The sequence below is a fragment of the Jaculus jaculus genome, chromosome 1 (assembly GCF_020740685.1).
Source record: "Jaculus jaculus isolate mJacJac1 chromosome 1, mJacJac1.mat.Y.cur, whole genome shotgun sequence".
NCBI classification, from domain to species: Eukaryota; Metazoa; Chordata; class Mammalia; order Rodentia; family Dipodidae; genus Jaculus; species Jaculus jaculus.
In genome coordinates, this window is record NC_059102.1 from 258,034,267 (window position 1) to 258,049,799 (window position 15,533).

At 45.0% G+C, this 15,533-nt stretch overlaps 1 protein-coding gene across 1 annotated transcript in view; it reads left to right on the plus strand.

Annotated features, from left to right (window-relative positions):
- The first annotated feature begins 237 nt into the window (after positions 1 to 237).
- The window catches only part of Kifc3 (kinesin family member C3), a 114,195-nt gene continuing 98,899 nt past the window's right edge, over positions 238 to 15,533 (plus strand). The window contains exon 1 of the mRNA XM_045154564.1: positions 238 to 342. The gene's annotated coding sequence lies outside the window, so the exon portion shown is untranslated. The remainder of the gene's footprint in view (positions 343 to 15,533) is intronic.

Below are 15,533 nucleotides of genomic sequence, written 5' to 3' on the forward strand. Positions count from 1 at the left end.
GCGGGGGCAGGGAGCACCCCGCAGACAGCGTTCCTTGAAGGCTTAGCCGGGCGCTGAGGCTGGCGGAGAGCAACTGGAGTGGCAGGTGACCAAAGGGCACGGGCCCGGGCAGAGGCCAGCCTTGGGAAGGAGGGAACAGCTGCGAAGGCTTCGCTTCGGGGAGGTGTTCTGCTTAGGAATTTGTACTTTAGTCCCAGGGCTGTGGGGCAGTCAGGAAGGAAGGCAGCTGGGAGGATGGCCTGGACAGAGCTGCTGTTGGGCAAGGGTGCCCCAGCAGCCTCATGGCGACCCAGAGACAAGGACACTACCCGGCTGGAGGCCAGGGGCCCACATCGGACCGAGGTGAAGGGTGAGGGCCAGACGGCGTGTGTGGCACCGGGGCAGGGAGGGGAAGGCGTGGCACACAGAGAGGTTTCCCATCCGCCCAGCTTCTCTGGGAAATAGCGATTGCCGTTGAAGCTAGGACTGTGGGATCCCTGGTGCTTAAATTACCTATCAAGCATGGAGGAACTTAAATTTTAATGATAATGATAATTTTGGATAAAATGTTAACAATTGACTGATTTTTTTTTTTTTTTTTTTTTGAGGTAGGGTCTCATTCTAGCCCAGGCTGACCTGGAATTCGCTGGGGCTGGCCTCAAAGTCACAGTGATCCTCCTACCCCTGCCTACCGAGTGCCCAGCTTGCAATTGCTTTATAAATACAATTTAATGACATTCCAAATGGAAGTTCCTAAATGTATGTAGGGCCACTATCACTCAGCTAAAAGGGATTATTCTAGAAGTGACCTTCCACTCCCAACACTGATTAGAGTAGAACTCCCTTGGGGCTGGGGATGTGGCTCAGTGGTAGAATGGCTGCCTAGCATGCACGAGGCCTTGAGTTCCAACCCCACCACCCCTCTAAGAGACAGGAATGCCCCACCCCCGCTGGGACCTGAGTGGTTCTCCCCTTCTGGGACATGCAGTTGATGATTTCATTTTATTGTATTGGATTTATTTGTGTATGGGTATATGTGCACCAGGGTATCTTGCCAGTGCAAACAACTGCCCTTCTGGCTTTACATGGGTAACTGTGGAAGTGAACCCAGACGGACAGGCTTTGCAAGCAAGCGCTTTTAACTGCTGAGCCATCTATCAGACCCTTTATTGTTTTTGTTGTTTCTTGTTTTGGCAGTGGTAGGGATGGAACTCAGAGCCCCTTGAATGTTAGGCAAGCACTGTACCACTGAACTGAGGCTTCCTGTCCTGTTTCTTTGTGGTGGGGGTGGGGGTTGGTGCAAGGTCGCACTCTAGCCCAAGCTGGCCTTGAACTCACTGCTGCCCTCCTACCTCAGCCTTTCAAGTACTAGTGTAATAGGGGTGAGCCACCCCACCTGGTGTCTGTCCATGCTTCCCTTTTAATTATCCAAAGCCACTGGAGCCCTTTAACTCTGCCTGACAGTACTTCTACAGGCACTGGTGAGGCCGAGAACATTCTTTCCCGGGATCACCATCACCGAGACCAACCTGAAGTGGCCTTCTTGGTGGGCACCTAGGCAGCCTGTTTGCCTGAAGTTTCCAGCCAGAATGTCTGGAGTTTGAAGAAAGGGGTCATTCAAGGGTCACCCTGGGTGGCCACTTTCCCTATAAAGACTGTCTTGAAGCATTTCCCCCATCCAGAAACTTCCTGTTTTCCTTTGGTCTGCTGAAGTTCTAATTAAACTTCCTGTTGCTAAGAATGTTACTTATCCTCACACACAATCAAAGTTCTGTGAACAGAATCATGTAACAAATGTGTCAGGGTTAGGATTGGAAAGAGGTCAAGTCTTGGAAGGTCACTAAATCTGTCAGGGATGGGGTGTGAGGGGGCCGCTACAGATTTCCAAGTTTGAAGTTTTCTGAAAGGAGTAGTCATCAATCCCATTTTTGTTTTGTTTTGTTGCGTTTGATATGTAGCCTGAGCTGGCCTTGAACTCATCATATGGTCCAAGCTGACCTCATACTTACAGACTCAGCCTCCAGCGTCCTGGAATTATAAGCATGTTGACCATGCTTGGCTGATGGCTCCCATTGTTTGAGGGCTTACACTTTGTCACGACAACTGGGCTGTGCATGTCTGGAAACCCTCCAAGCCATGGGGGTTCACATGTCACAACCAAGGCTCACATGACATGATGGGGCGCAGAGCAGAGCCTCCTCCTAAGCAGGGGGCGCCATTTCTGAATTCATGCATGAATTAAATGAGCACTTCATAAACGGGGCTGGTAAGGAAGGCCTTTCTGAGGAAGTGCCTCTTAAGCTGAGCCTTGAGAGATGGAAAGAAACCACAATGTAAGGAACACTCCCGTAGCTCATGGGCTTAGGCAGCAGTGAAGAAACCCAGCCTGCGCTATTGACCAATACTTCCTCTCCCTGACCCTGGAAATACTCTACCTATAGGGAAAAGTGATTTGAGGTCCCAAGGCATCCTCTGCCCTCCTGGCCTGCAGTGGGAACCTGAGGACCAGCCATCTGCCCTGGTCAATTGCATTTGATTTATGAGACTGAGAAATTCATTTGCACAGTGATATGGTTAGTAGGAAGGACACTAAAACTTGGTGATGAGTGAGAGCTAGGTGAAATTCATGTCATTTGGTCTTCTTAACTTCACTCTGCCTTACCATCAATTTCTGGTAGGGCATAGGAAGGCCTTCATTTTAGCTGGGTGTGGTGGTATGACCCTGTCATCCTAGCACTTGGGAGGCTGAGGTTCTAGGACAACCAGAAATTTGGGAGACTGTCACAAAAATAAATAAACGGGGCTGGGGAGATGGCTCAACAGGTAAGGCACAGTTTGCAAAGCCTGCCAGCCTGGGTCTCGTTCTCCGGTGCCCAGGTGAATCCAGATGCACAAATGAAGCATGTATCTGGAGTTCATTTGCAGCGGCAGGAGGCTCCAGTGTGCCAATTCTTTATCTTTCACTCACTCTCAAATAAATAAAAATGTTTTAAAAAAATAAATCAGCCGGGCGTGGTGGCGTACGCCTTTAATCCTAGCACTTGGGAGGCAGAGGTAGGAGGATCGCCGTGAGTTCGAGGCCATCCTGAGACTCCATAGTGAATTCCAGGTCAGCCTGGGCTAGAGTGAGATTCTACCTCGAAAAAGAAAAAAAATAAAAAATAAAAAATAAATAAATCAATGAAAGAAAGAATAGAAAAAGAAAAGAGATCTCCATCTACCATACTTCTAGTTTTTTAACTTCTGTGGGTTATTTATTGATCTAAGACAGGGTCTCATAGAGCCCAAGCTCTTCCTAGTGCTCCCTGTCTAGCCAAGAATGTTCCTGAACTTCTAATTTTCCTGCCTATACCTCCCAATTGCTTGGGATTACAGGTCTGTGCCACCTGGCCTGGCTAAAAATGGGTTTTTAAATGAAACCAACAGTTGTTTGCCCTCCCATTGTGACTGTGGCATCACTTCTGGGTGTGGAGAAATTGTGTGAAGGGAATTTCTAAGGTCAATATGGAGGACGTAATCATGGGGTGTGTGGCAGCTCAGCCGGAGAGGGTCAGCCCCCTGAGGAGTTTCCGAGCGCTAAGTGGAAGCGGCTTTAATTAAATGATGCTTTTTCACTCTGCGGGCTTTGGGGTAGGAGGGCATCGGGAAGGCAGGGCATGCATGTTAGGAAACCCTCTACTGTTGAACTGCATCTCCAGCCCTCTCTCTCTCCTTTTCTTTTTTCTTTTTTACTCTGAATTAAACTCACTCATGCCATTTTTATGGCTTTAGCCAAATCTTTAGAGGAGGAAAGATGTACAAGTTTAAATCTGGAAGTGGAAGCAGGAAAAATATACTCAAGCAGAGAATGTACATTACTTCACTATTTATTTTTGGTCCAAAGAAAAAACAAATGTGACAGTCGGGCATGGTGGTGCACGCCTTTAATCCCAACATTTGGGAGGCAGAGGTAGGAGGATCACCATGAGTTCGAGGCCACCCTGAGACTACATAGTGAATTCCAGGTCAGCCTGGGCCAGAATGAGACCTTACCTCAAAACCCAAAAATACCAACAAAAACAAACAAACAAAAATAAATGTTAGACCTTTCTAGAAAGGCTTTGTTTGCATCTTTTCGGATCAGGCTGAATTTGGTCTTTGCTGGACATCAGTGTGAATTTGTGAGGCAGATGTAGTATGAAGGAAATCTAACGGATTTCTCCAGAATAGAAATGGTTCAAGGGCTGGAGAGATGGCTTGGCGGTTAAGGTGTTTTCCTGGAAAGCCAAAGGACCCAGGTTGGATTCCCTAGGACTCACATAAGCCAGATACACAAGGGAGCACACGCATCTGGAGTTGGTTTGCAGCGGCTGGAGACCCTGGCATGTCCATTCTCTCTCAAATAAATAAATAAAAATTAGAAAAAAAGAAATGGTTCAACCATTTTCTAGCTTTCTCTGTATTTCTCTATCTCATCTTTCTTTCTCCCTTCCCTCTTATTCGCCCTCTCTCCCCTGGCTTCTTGGCTTGTGCCAGGCTCCTCCTCTTTTGCTCTTTGCTAATGCACCGCAGTGAGCTCTTGTTCCTGGGATTCCAGCATGGCCACCCACTGCAGGTCCTTTCATCTCCTAGCCCTTCCCCTTGCCCGAGCCGTTAACAAACCAACTCCCTCTCCTCACAAGTGAGAGCTCGGTCCTTATTTTTGAACCTCACTTCTAAAAATGTTCATTTATTTATTTATTTGATAGGGAGAGGAACAGAGAGAAAGAAAATGAGAGAGAGAGAAAAAAAGAGAGGGAATAAATATGGGTGTGCCAGGGCTTCCTGAAGCTGCAAACACTAGACACTTGTTACATTGTGCATCTGGCTTTATGTGGGTATTGAAGAATCGAATCCCAGGCCAGCAGGCTTTGCAAGGAAGTGTCTTTAGGATGTCTCCAGCATCCACAGGTGCTGTGACCCGACAAAAAGCAGCTGAAGGAAGGAAGGGTTTATTTCAGCTCACAGTTCCTTTGTCATAAAGCGAATGTCAGAGATTTTTTTTTTTTTTCTGTGCATTTGTCTTGATACACATGGGAACAAAATCTGTCCTGAGAATTCAACTGTGTATTTTTCATTTAAATGTGTTAACAGTCTGCAGGTTTTTGCCTTTTTTTTTTTTTCTGGCATGCTTGTGAATTACTGAGCTAAAGAAAGCAAACGCCTAAATCACACACCCAAACCCAGAGCAGAACCCCAACACAAGCAGCACCGTCTACCATGATGTGCATGTCGATCTCCCGTGAGCAGTTCATGCACCTTGCATTAGATGTCCTTCTGCTGTTCTGGTAGCCTCTGCAAATGAACTCCAGACGCATGTGCCACCTTGGCATCTGGGTCCTGGAGAATGGAACCTGGGTCTTTTGGCTTCACAGGCAAGCGCCTTAACCAGTAAGACACCTCTTCTGCCCTCTATTTATTTAGGTTTTTTTTTTTTTTTTTGAGGTAGGGTCTCACTCGAGCCCAGGCTGAGCTGAAATTCACTATGTAGTCTCAGGTTGGCCTCAAACTCACAGCCCTCTTTTTTAAAAAAATATTTTGTTTGCAAGCAGAGAGAGATAGAGACAGAGAGAGAAGAGAGACAGAGACAATGGGCACATGAGGGCCTCCAGCTACTACAAACTCCAGATGCATGTGACACTTTGTGCATTGGGCTTTATGTGGGTACTGGGAAATTGAACCAAGGTTGTTAGTCTGCAGGCAAGCACCTTAACCACTAAACCATCTCTCCAGCTCCCCTTTTTTTATTTGGATGTGTGTGCACACACACACGCACGCCAGAGCCTCTTGTCACTACACACAGATGCACGTGCTACTTTTTGTCTGGTTACTACTGGGGAATTGAACCTGGATCTGAAGGCTTTGCAAGCAAGCACCTTTAACTGCTGAGACATTTTCCCAGCCCCCTTTCTACTGTTATTAAAGTTTGGCTGGAAGGAGAAAAGAAGGACAAAACAAAATAAAAATAACAAGAAACTAAAACTGGTTTTAGCTGCTTCTGAGGGCTCACCAGGGCCAGAATGCTCTCTACCTGGGTGGATTTACCAGAGGAGCTTAATCTGGGTCCAGTAAGTAAGGCTCTGAGACTAATAAATCCCTATTTCCAAATAGAAGCAGAGAGAATGGGTGCGTCAGGGCCTCCTGCCACTGCAAAAGAACTCCAGATGCATGTGTGTACCACTCTGTGCAGCTGGCTTTACGTGGGAACTGCAGAATTGAACCCAGGCCATCAGGGTTTGCAAGCAGGCACCTTTAACTGCTAAGCCATTTCTCCAACCCTAAAACTATTTTTTTCCAATTGCTAAATATCAGAACGTTTTTAAAAAGAGAAAGGGATAAAAAAAGAAGAAAAACAAAAATAAAAAGAGAGAAAGGAAATTCTGGAGAGTCCTTGGAGGCTCAGGAAAATCAGAATTGGGAGAAGAGTCTCAGATGGCCAGGTGAAGTCAGGAGACCTGAAATAATGTTGGACATGGGCTTTCCCAAGGAAGGAAGTGCCAGTACCCTCAGTGTGGGCATTGCTGAGACACAAGCTCACTCCTTCATGGGGAGGTTGCTGATAGACGAATATGTTCTACTTTTCTGGAGAGTCTCTTGAAAGATACAGTGTGCGCGGGAGTCCTAGGAGGATTCTGTGTGGTCAGTTGTAGGCATAGATCAACAGGAGTCTATGAAGTATGCAGTGCCACGATAAGGTCTCTCCAGGCCCCGTAGCTCATAACTTTAATGAATTGCTACAGTTCAGCTAAATTGTCAAACTTGTGTGAATGAGCTGTTTATGCTATTTCCTTGGCCTTTAATGTCTCGGGTCTGCAGCGTATTATTTCTTATTTTTAATTTCTGACTTTATTTTCTTTTTATTGATCTTGTCAAGGAATCAACTTTTTTTTTGTTCTTTCTTTTGTTGATTTTTGAGATAGGATTTCACTATGTACCCAGGCAGATCTCAAACTCCTAGCAATTCTGTTGCCTCAGCCTTCCAAATGTTGGGTTTATAAACATGTGCCACCATGCCCAGCTTTTGGGTTTATAAACATGTGCCACCATGCCCAGCTTTGTGTGTGTGTGAGGGGGGGTGTCTGTGCTCATGAGTGGTCCTGTGGAAGGCAGAAGACAACTTCCCAGAGTCACCCCTCACCTTCCACCATTCTTGAAGCAGAGCCTCTCTTTCTCACTGTTGTTCACTGCTAGGCTAACTGGCCCACAAGCTTCTGGGAAATTCTCCCATCTCCGCTTCCATGTCACATCAGGGAACTGGGATGACAGAAGCTCGCCATGGATTTTCACTTTAATGTGGAATCCGAGGATGAGAACTCAGGTGCATACTTACGTGGCATTTTATGCGCTAAGCCATCTCTCTAGCCCTGTTTTCTTTTATTTTGAGATGAAGGTCTCTCGTGTTGCTCAGGTTAGAGCTTTTGTTTTGATCGTATGACACAGGGTCTCACTATGTAGCTCTGTCCTGCCTGGAACGTGCTACATAGAGCAGGCCAGTGCCTTCCCGGTGCTGGCCTTGCAGTAAGGGCGCGTCGCCGTGTCTCGGTGAGCTGGGTCGTCATTTGCTGTTCGGGTCGGAACTCTTGTTCTGTCGTTTCATTTATTTCTTTATTTTTATTTTTTGAGATTAGGTCTCACTATGTAGTTCTGGCTAGTCTAGAATTTACTGTGTAAACTAGAGTGACTTTGAATGTGTGACAGTCTTCCTGCCTTTGCCTTCCAAGTGCTGAGATTACACATGTGAACCACCAAAACTAACTTTGGTCCAGATTAGAATTTAGAGGCTCAAGCGCTCGTCTTGCTTCAACCCTCACCGTAGCTGGGGCCCCAGGCCTGCACCACCATGCCAGGCTTCACCTTTTTATTGTATTTTTTCTCTATTCTTTTCCCATATTCAATGCTATCAATTCCCATTCTTTTATTAAATCTTTTTATTGACTATTTCCATGATTATAGACAATAAACCATAATTCCCTACCCTACTTTCCCCTTCGCCTGTTCTATTCTTATTATAACCTTACTTTTGCTTATTTTGGATTTATTTTGTTCTTAAGTTGTTAAAGATGATTAATTCTCTCTCTCTCTGTGTGTGTGTGTGTGTGTGTGTGTGTGTGTGTGTGTGTGTGTGTACATGCACGCTGAGACATAGACTTGCTATGTAGCTCAGGCTGTCTTCAAACTTTGTCTTCCTGCCTCAGCCTTCTGATGGTGGGAGTATAGGCATCTGTCACATTCCAGCCCTAGATTATCTTTTTAAAGTTTTTTTTTTGTTTATTTTTATTTATTTATTTGAGAGTGACAGATGGAGAAAGAGGCAGAGAGAGAGAGGGAGGGAATGGGCATGCCAGGGCCTCCAACCACTGCAAGTGAACTCCAGATGCATGCGCCACCTTGTACATCTGGTTTACATGGGTCCTGGGAAATCAAGCCTTGAGCCATGGTCCCTAGGCTTCACAGGCAAGCGCTTAACTGCTAAGCCATCACTCCAGCCCCTAGGTTATCTTTTCTAATTGAGACTTCTTGTCTCTTAAGCAGTTAATGCTATAATTATTCCCTAAGCATCATTTACCCGTGTCCTACAAATTTTCATGTGCTATATTTTCATTTTCCTTCAGTATATATATTTGGTTTTTCGAAGTAGGGTCTTACTCTAGCTCAGGCTGACCTGACATTTACTATGTAGTCTCAGCATGGCCTTGAACTCATGGCAATCCTCCTACCTCTGCCTTCCAAGTGCTGGGATTAAAGGAGTATGCCACCATGTCTGGCTTAATTTTACATATTTTCTAGTTTCTATTAAGACTTCCACTTTGATTCATGAATTGCTTAGAAGTGAGCTTAAAAAAATAAAAAGGCAGTGTCTCACTCTAGCCATAACTAACCTAGAACTCACTTCTGTAGCCCAGGCTGGCCCCAAACTCAGTGATCCTCCTACCTTGGCCTCCTGAATGCTGGGATTAAAGGAGTGTGCCACTGTGCCAAGCTTAGAAGTTTGCTTTTGACAGATATAGTGGCACGTGCCCATGATAATCCCAGCATTCAGGAGGCAGAGGCAGGAGGATCACCACATGTTTGAAGCCAGTTTAGTATAAATAGTGAGTTCTAGGACACCCAGGCCTATTTCACAAGACCCTGCCCCAAACAAATATACATTCAAGAAGTAAGCTAAAAAGCTAAAAATTTTCTCTGTGTTATTTTCTAGTTCTCTATTCAACTTAATTCTTTTATGACCAGAGAACAATTTTCTATCATTTTAAGTTCTACTGTTTGTTGAGATTTACTTTATGACCTAGAATATGAAAACTTGAAAAGGATGCATTTTCAGTTTTGTTTTGTTTTTTTCCCAGAACACAATACAGTACAAACTTATTGACTCCACTCATTCTTGTTCAAGATTTAAGCAAAGTAAACAGATGAAGCTGAAGGGGATGGTGCACGCCTTTAATCCCAGCCCTCAGAAGGCAGAGGTAGGAGGATCACTGTGAGTTCAAGGCCAGCCTGAGACTACATAGTGAATTCCAGGTCAGCCTGGGCTAGAGTGAGACCCTACCTCAAAAATAAAATAAAAACTTACATAATATTCTGCTTTTATGAGATGAAGTATTTCATAAATGTCAGCAAAACCCTTTTGGTGGTGGTGTTATTCAGTTCTATATCAATGTTTATTTTCTGCCTGTTTGTAATATCAACTCACTTAGAGAGGTGTATTGAAGTCTCCCCTGATAATGTGGATTTTTCTACTTCTTTTATAGATTCCATTGGGTCTTGCTGAATATTTTAACATTTAACGTACTTACCTATTTATTTGATAAAAGAGTCAGAAAGAATGGGCATGCAGTAGCTGTTTGCCACTATGAATGAACTCCAAATGCATGTGCCACTTTGTACATCAGGCTTTATGTGGGTACTGAGGAATCAAACTAGGCTGGTAAGAAAGTGCTTTTAGCCACTGAGCCATCTCCCCAGTCCCCTTACTGCATTTAAAAAAAAAAAAAACAACAAAAAACACATTTTATTCAATTATTTGAGAGAGAGCAGGAGAGAGAATGGGCTCTCCAGGGCCTCTAGCCACTGAAAACAAACTCCAGACACATGCACCACCTTGTACATCTGGCTTTGCGTGGGTGCTGGGGAATAGATCCTGGGTCTTTTGGCTTTGCCAGCAATCTCCCTGACCACTAAGCAATCTCTCTAGCCCTTGGTGCATATTTTAATGTAAGATGCATATATATTTAGGATTGTTATATCTTCTTGGTGAATTTGTTACTGGACTCAGGCCTAAAAGCTCATCCCATGGAAGAAACAATGTCTAATAGATTAATTTGGGAGATAAATAAAGTACACTGTTAGGTGATAAAGAAAGGCTGAATTCAGTGGATGAAAGAATGGAGAAGAGGGGTCTCTGTTGAAATCAACTTCCAGCTGGGCATTCCCAGGACTCTGGAGACTGAGGCAAAAGGACCACAAGTTCAAGGCCAACCTGAGCTACATAACAAGTTCTAGACCAGGCTGATATGCATAGTGAAACTCTGTATCACTAAAACAAAATGAGCTGGGCATTGTGGCCACCCTGAGACTACATAGTGAATTCCAGGTCAGCCTAGGCTAGAACAAGAACCTACCTTGAAAAAAAGAAAAACAAAAAATTGGGGTGGAGATATTATTCATTGGTTCCCCCAGTACCCACGTAAGCCAGATGCACTTGGTGGTGCATGCATCTGGAGTTCATTTGCAGTGGCTAGAGGCCCTGGTACACCCATTCTCTTTCTAATAAAATAAATAAAAATACAATATTAAAAAATATTTAAAATAAGCCGGGCATGGTGGCGCATGCCTTTAATCCCAGCACTCGGGAGGCAGAGATAGGAGGATTGCCATGAGTTCGAGGCCACCCTGAGACTCCATAGTGAATTCTAGGTCAGCCTGGGCTAGAGTGAGACCCTACCTCAAAAAAACCAAAAAAAAAAAAACCCTCAAAATATATATATATATATATATATATATATATATATATATATATATATATATAAAATGAGGTGCTGGGCTGGGGTAGGGTGTACTCATTAATAGAGTGCCTATGTACGAGACCCTAGGTTTGACCCCAATCATTGCAAACTTTCAGTGTCCTAAGGAAGTTAATCAATATGCACATGCTGAGCACTTGATAATTAAATTGGTAATGGCCAAGTAAACACCTTCACATAGCCAGCAGGTTATCTCAAAGGACCTGTTGTCTATGTGTTTATTTTTGCATTATCATTACCTTTAAGGTAATTTATCTTAATTAAACTGGTCTAAAAGAATATATTGATGAATGAAACCTAGGTGTAAGTGTTTTGCCTCTTCTCCTCATTTCTCTGCTCCCACCATGTCCTTTTCCTTCTCTCCTTCTCTCTCACTGGTCTCACTCATAGCCTGGCTGGTCAGGAACTGGCTATGTGGACCAGGGGACCTGGGCCTTATGAAGATCCCCCTGCCTCTGCTTCTATTGCAGTCAGGTTCGCGTCATCAGACCCAGAGCAGCTTGTGGGGAAAAGAGGTTTATTTTGGCTTATAGCTCGAGGGGAAGCTCCACGATGGCAGGGGAAACGATGGCATGAGCAGAGGGTGGACATCACCCCCTGGCCAACATAAGGTGGACAACAGGAACAGGAGAGTGTGCCAAACATTGACATGGGGAAACTGGCTATAACACTCATAAGGCTGCCCTCAACAATACACTCCCTCCAGGAGGCTTTAATTTCCAAGTTGCCATCAGCTGGGGAACCTAGCATCCAGAACACCTAAGTTTATGAGATGTCACCTGACTCAAACCACCACATTCCGCCCCTGGCCCCCATAAACTGATATCCATACATGATGTAAAATATAATGCATTCAGTCCAACTTTAAAAGCCCCCATAGTTTTATCAATTCCAATTATATTCATATAACCCCATAGTCCAAGATCTTTTAACTGAGCCATAATACGAAATAAATTCCCAAAAAACCCATAATGGCACAGAATAGACATGCACACTGCAAAAGATGGCATTGGGCATAGCAAAGAAATATTCAACCAATACAAGATTTAAAACAATCAGGGCAAACATCAAACTCTGCAGCTTCAAGTCCAACTAGTCTAGCCAGTGACAAATCTCCAAGTTTGATAATTCTGACCAGCAATGAGTCTCTGGCATTCCAATTCCACCCCTCCATCTAGGCTACTCACAGTCCTGGGAAACTTCATCAGGACCGGCAGCTTTCCTTAGCAGCCATCTCATGGTCCCAGCATCTCCAATGCAATCCATGGTTCATCCTCATGGCATCCAGCAAACCTGCTTCACACTACCCATGGCCATTTCCACATCACAAGACCATGTTGCAAACTCAATGATCCTCTCTTTCCTGCATTTCTTATACTCCACAATACCAGGTGGGTGCCAATTTGTTAATCCAGTGGGGGAAAGAGGGAATAAAGCAGACTTTGAAGAACAGGACACTCCTTAAGCACTCAGGCCCCTTCAAAAGAGTCTACATTCTTCCTGTTGCCCAGTGCAGGTCAGCTGGCCCAATCTCAAAGGTTGTTATCTCTCAATTGCAGCTGAACAGACAGCAGTTCACCCAAAGATTTTTCTTTCTGTGCCATATCCCTCTGCTCATACCAGTTCATTTCTATGCAAAGCAACCCTGCACAACTTCTCAGGACATGGGCATAACAGCAAGCTTTTCACACAAACTGCTAGCCCAGTCCAAGCAAAGCTCTTTCTTACCCTCATAAACCAAACCTCACAGTCCGTACTTCTTACTGCATTCAGGTCTTTCAACTCTGACCAGAATAGTCCATCAAGCTGTACTTACAGTACTGCAATAAGTCTCTTAGGCCAAGGTTTCAAATCCTCCCACATTCCTCTTGAAAATCAGCTCCAAAAGGCCAAAGCCACACAGTCAGGTGTCTAGCAGCAATCCCACTCCTGGGTACCACTTTACTGTTGCAGTCAGGTTCGCATGGCTGGTAGAAATCACCCAACCAAGAGAAGCTTGTGGGAAAAAGAGCTTTATTTTGGCTTACAAGCTCGAGGGGGAAGCTCCATGATGGCAGAGAAAACAATGGCATGAGCAGAGGGTGGACATCACCCCCTGGCCAACATAAGGTGGACAATAGCAACAGGAGAGTGTGCCAAACACCGGCATGGGGAAACTGGCTATAACACCCTAAGCCCACCCGCAACAATACACTGTCTCCAGGAGGTGTTAATCCCCAATTGCCATCAGCTGGGGAACCTAGCATCCAGAACACCTAAGTTTATGGGGGGGGCACCTGACTCAAATCACCACAGCTTCCTGGATTCCAGGATTGCCAGTGTGTACCACCACACTCAGCTCTTTTGTTCATTTAGTATTTGCCATTTCTCCTGAGATCACCACATAGCCAGAAACTCTTACTATACTTGCCTTGAGTTTGCTAACAGGTGGATTATGTCTTTGTTGTTTCTCATTGCTCCGACAAAATACCTGACAAGAAAACAAATTAGAGAGCAGGGTTTGGGCTCGCAGTTCGAGGGTACCATCCATCGTGGCAAAGAAGGCACGGAACTGGGGGCTGCTGCTTCACATCTGGGTGGATCAGGTAGTCGGGGGGCGAATGCTGGTGCTCAGCGGGCTTTCTCCTGTTCCCGTTTACTCGGTCCAAGATCCCAGCTCGTGGGACGCTGCCACTCACGTTCAAGGTATCTTTCCTCATCAGCTAAATTTCTCCGGAAACACAGAGATGCACCTAAAGGTGTGCCTTCTCTATGCCCTAGCTGTTTCTTATTTCAATCCAGCTGATAATTGAAATAAACCGTCATACAGGGGTTGAAGCTCCAACGGTAGGGCCTAAAGTGAGACTAAGTGGCAGGTGTCTGCCTCTAATGCTTATTGCTGACCTCACCGTTAATCCCGGGATCATCTGATCACAGAGCTACTACTGTTCTCTGCTTGTCAGAAAGCATGTCAAAAGTACGTTACGACATCAAAGAGGGAAACAGGCTGAGGAGTCTAGACAATATTTAAAGTGATAAGGGAAGGATTAAATTAACATAAAAATTCCCTCATTCATTTTGTGTGTGTGTGTGAGAGAGAGAGAATGTATGTGTGATGTATGTACATGGGCTCATGCATGTTCCTATGTGTGTAGGCACACATGTGTGTGCGTGTGGCGGCCAGAGGATAACCTTGGGTGTACACTCAGGCCCTGTGCACATCCTGTTGACACAGGGCCTCTCATCAGCCTGGTGCTCACCCACTAGGCTAAACTGGCTGGCCAGCAAGCGCCAGGATCCCCTTGTCTTCGTCTCCCCAGCAATGGGAGTTCAGGCCTGCACCACCTTCACAATGGTAGTCTGGCTAATTGTTGGACATTACTTTTGCTTAAGGCAACCAGGACAGCAGGGAAGAATATACAACAGCTGCCAATCAGGGAGTCAAATTGCCCCAATTTATTTATAGGAAAATCAACATCAGACTGTGTGCTTACAGTGAGAACTAAAGAATGATGGGCTGGAAGGTTGGCTTAGTGGTTAAGGCACATGCCGGTGAAGCTTAAGGACCCATGTTCGACTCTCCAGGTCCTGTGTAAGCCAGATGCACAAGGTGACGCAAGTGTGCGAAGGTGGCACACATGTCTGGAGTTCTATTACAGTGGCTGATGACCCTGGTGCACCAATTCTGTCTCTGTGTCTCTCTCACTCTTGCTCTTTCCCTCTCACATAAAAAAACAAAAATGAGGCCAGTCCATTGGGCTTCTCTAAAAAAAAAAAAAGAACTTAAAGAATGGGGAGGCAGCTCAGCAGTTAACAGGGCTTGTTTGCAAAGCCTTCCAGGCTATCATTTCATCCCCCAGTACCCATGTAAAGCCAGCTGCACAAAGTGGCTCATGTGTCTGGAGCTCATTTGCAGTGGCAAGAGGCCCTGGTGTGCCCACTGTCTCTCTCCACACAAATAAATAAATAAAAATATTTTTAATATTCTATTTATTTATTTGAGAGAAAGAGGGAGGGCACTCCAGGGCCTCCAGCCACTGCAAACAAACTCCAGATACATGTGCCCCCTTGTGCATCTGGCTTACGTGGGTTTGGGGGAATCGAACTGAGGTCCTTTGGCTTTGCAGGCAAATGCCTTAACCGCTAAGCCAACTCTCCAGCCCTAAAATGTATTTTTAAAAAAAGACTTAACGAATGTATTAGCGCTACATGAGACTTTAACAATGTGGAGCAACTCCCCAGTGTCCCTTTGTCTTCCTTGCACACGCCAAGCACGTGTTCTGTACCCCAAGCCCCTCATAAAACATTGCAATGCTGGTCCTGAGCTCAGCAGTCTGGGTGGTCCTTCTTCAGTCAGTTAAACCACTCCCTGTTTCCTTCTAGCTTTCTACTAAAGAAAACATGACTATGTAAGGACAATGCCATGATACATTGGACTTCCCAAGGACATCATTAAAAACAAACACATTTTCATCTGGGCAAAATGAGCTTTGAGCCTTAACAGACTCCCTAAAATTTAAACACTAGACAGAAAAT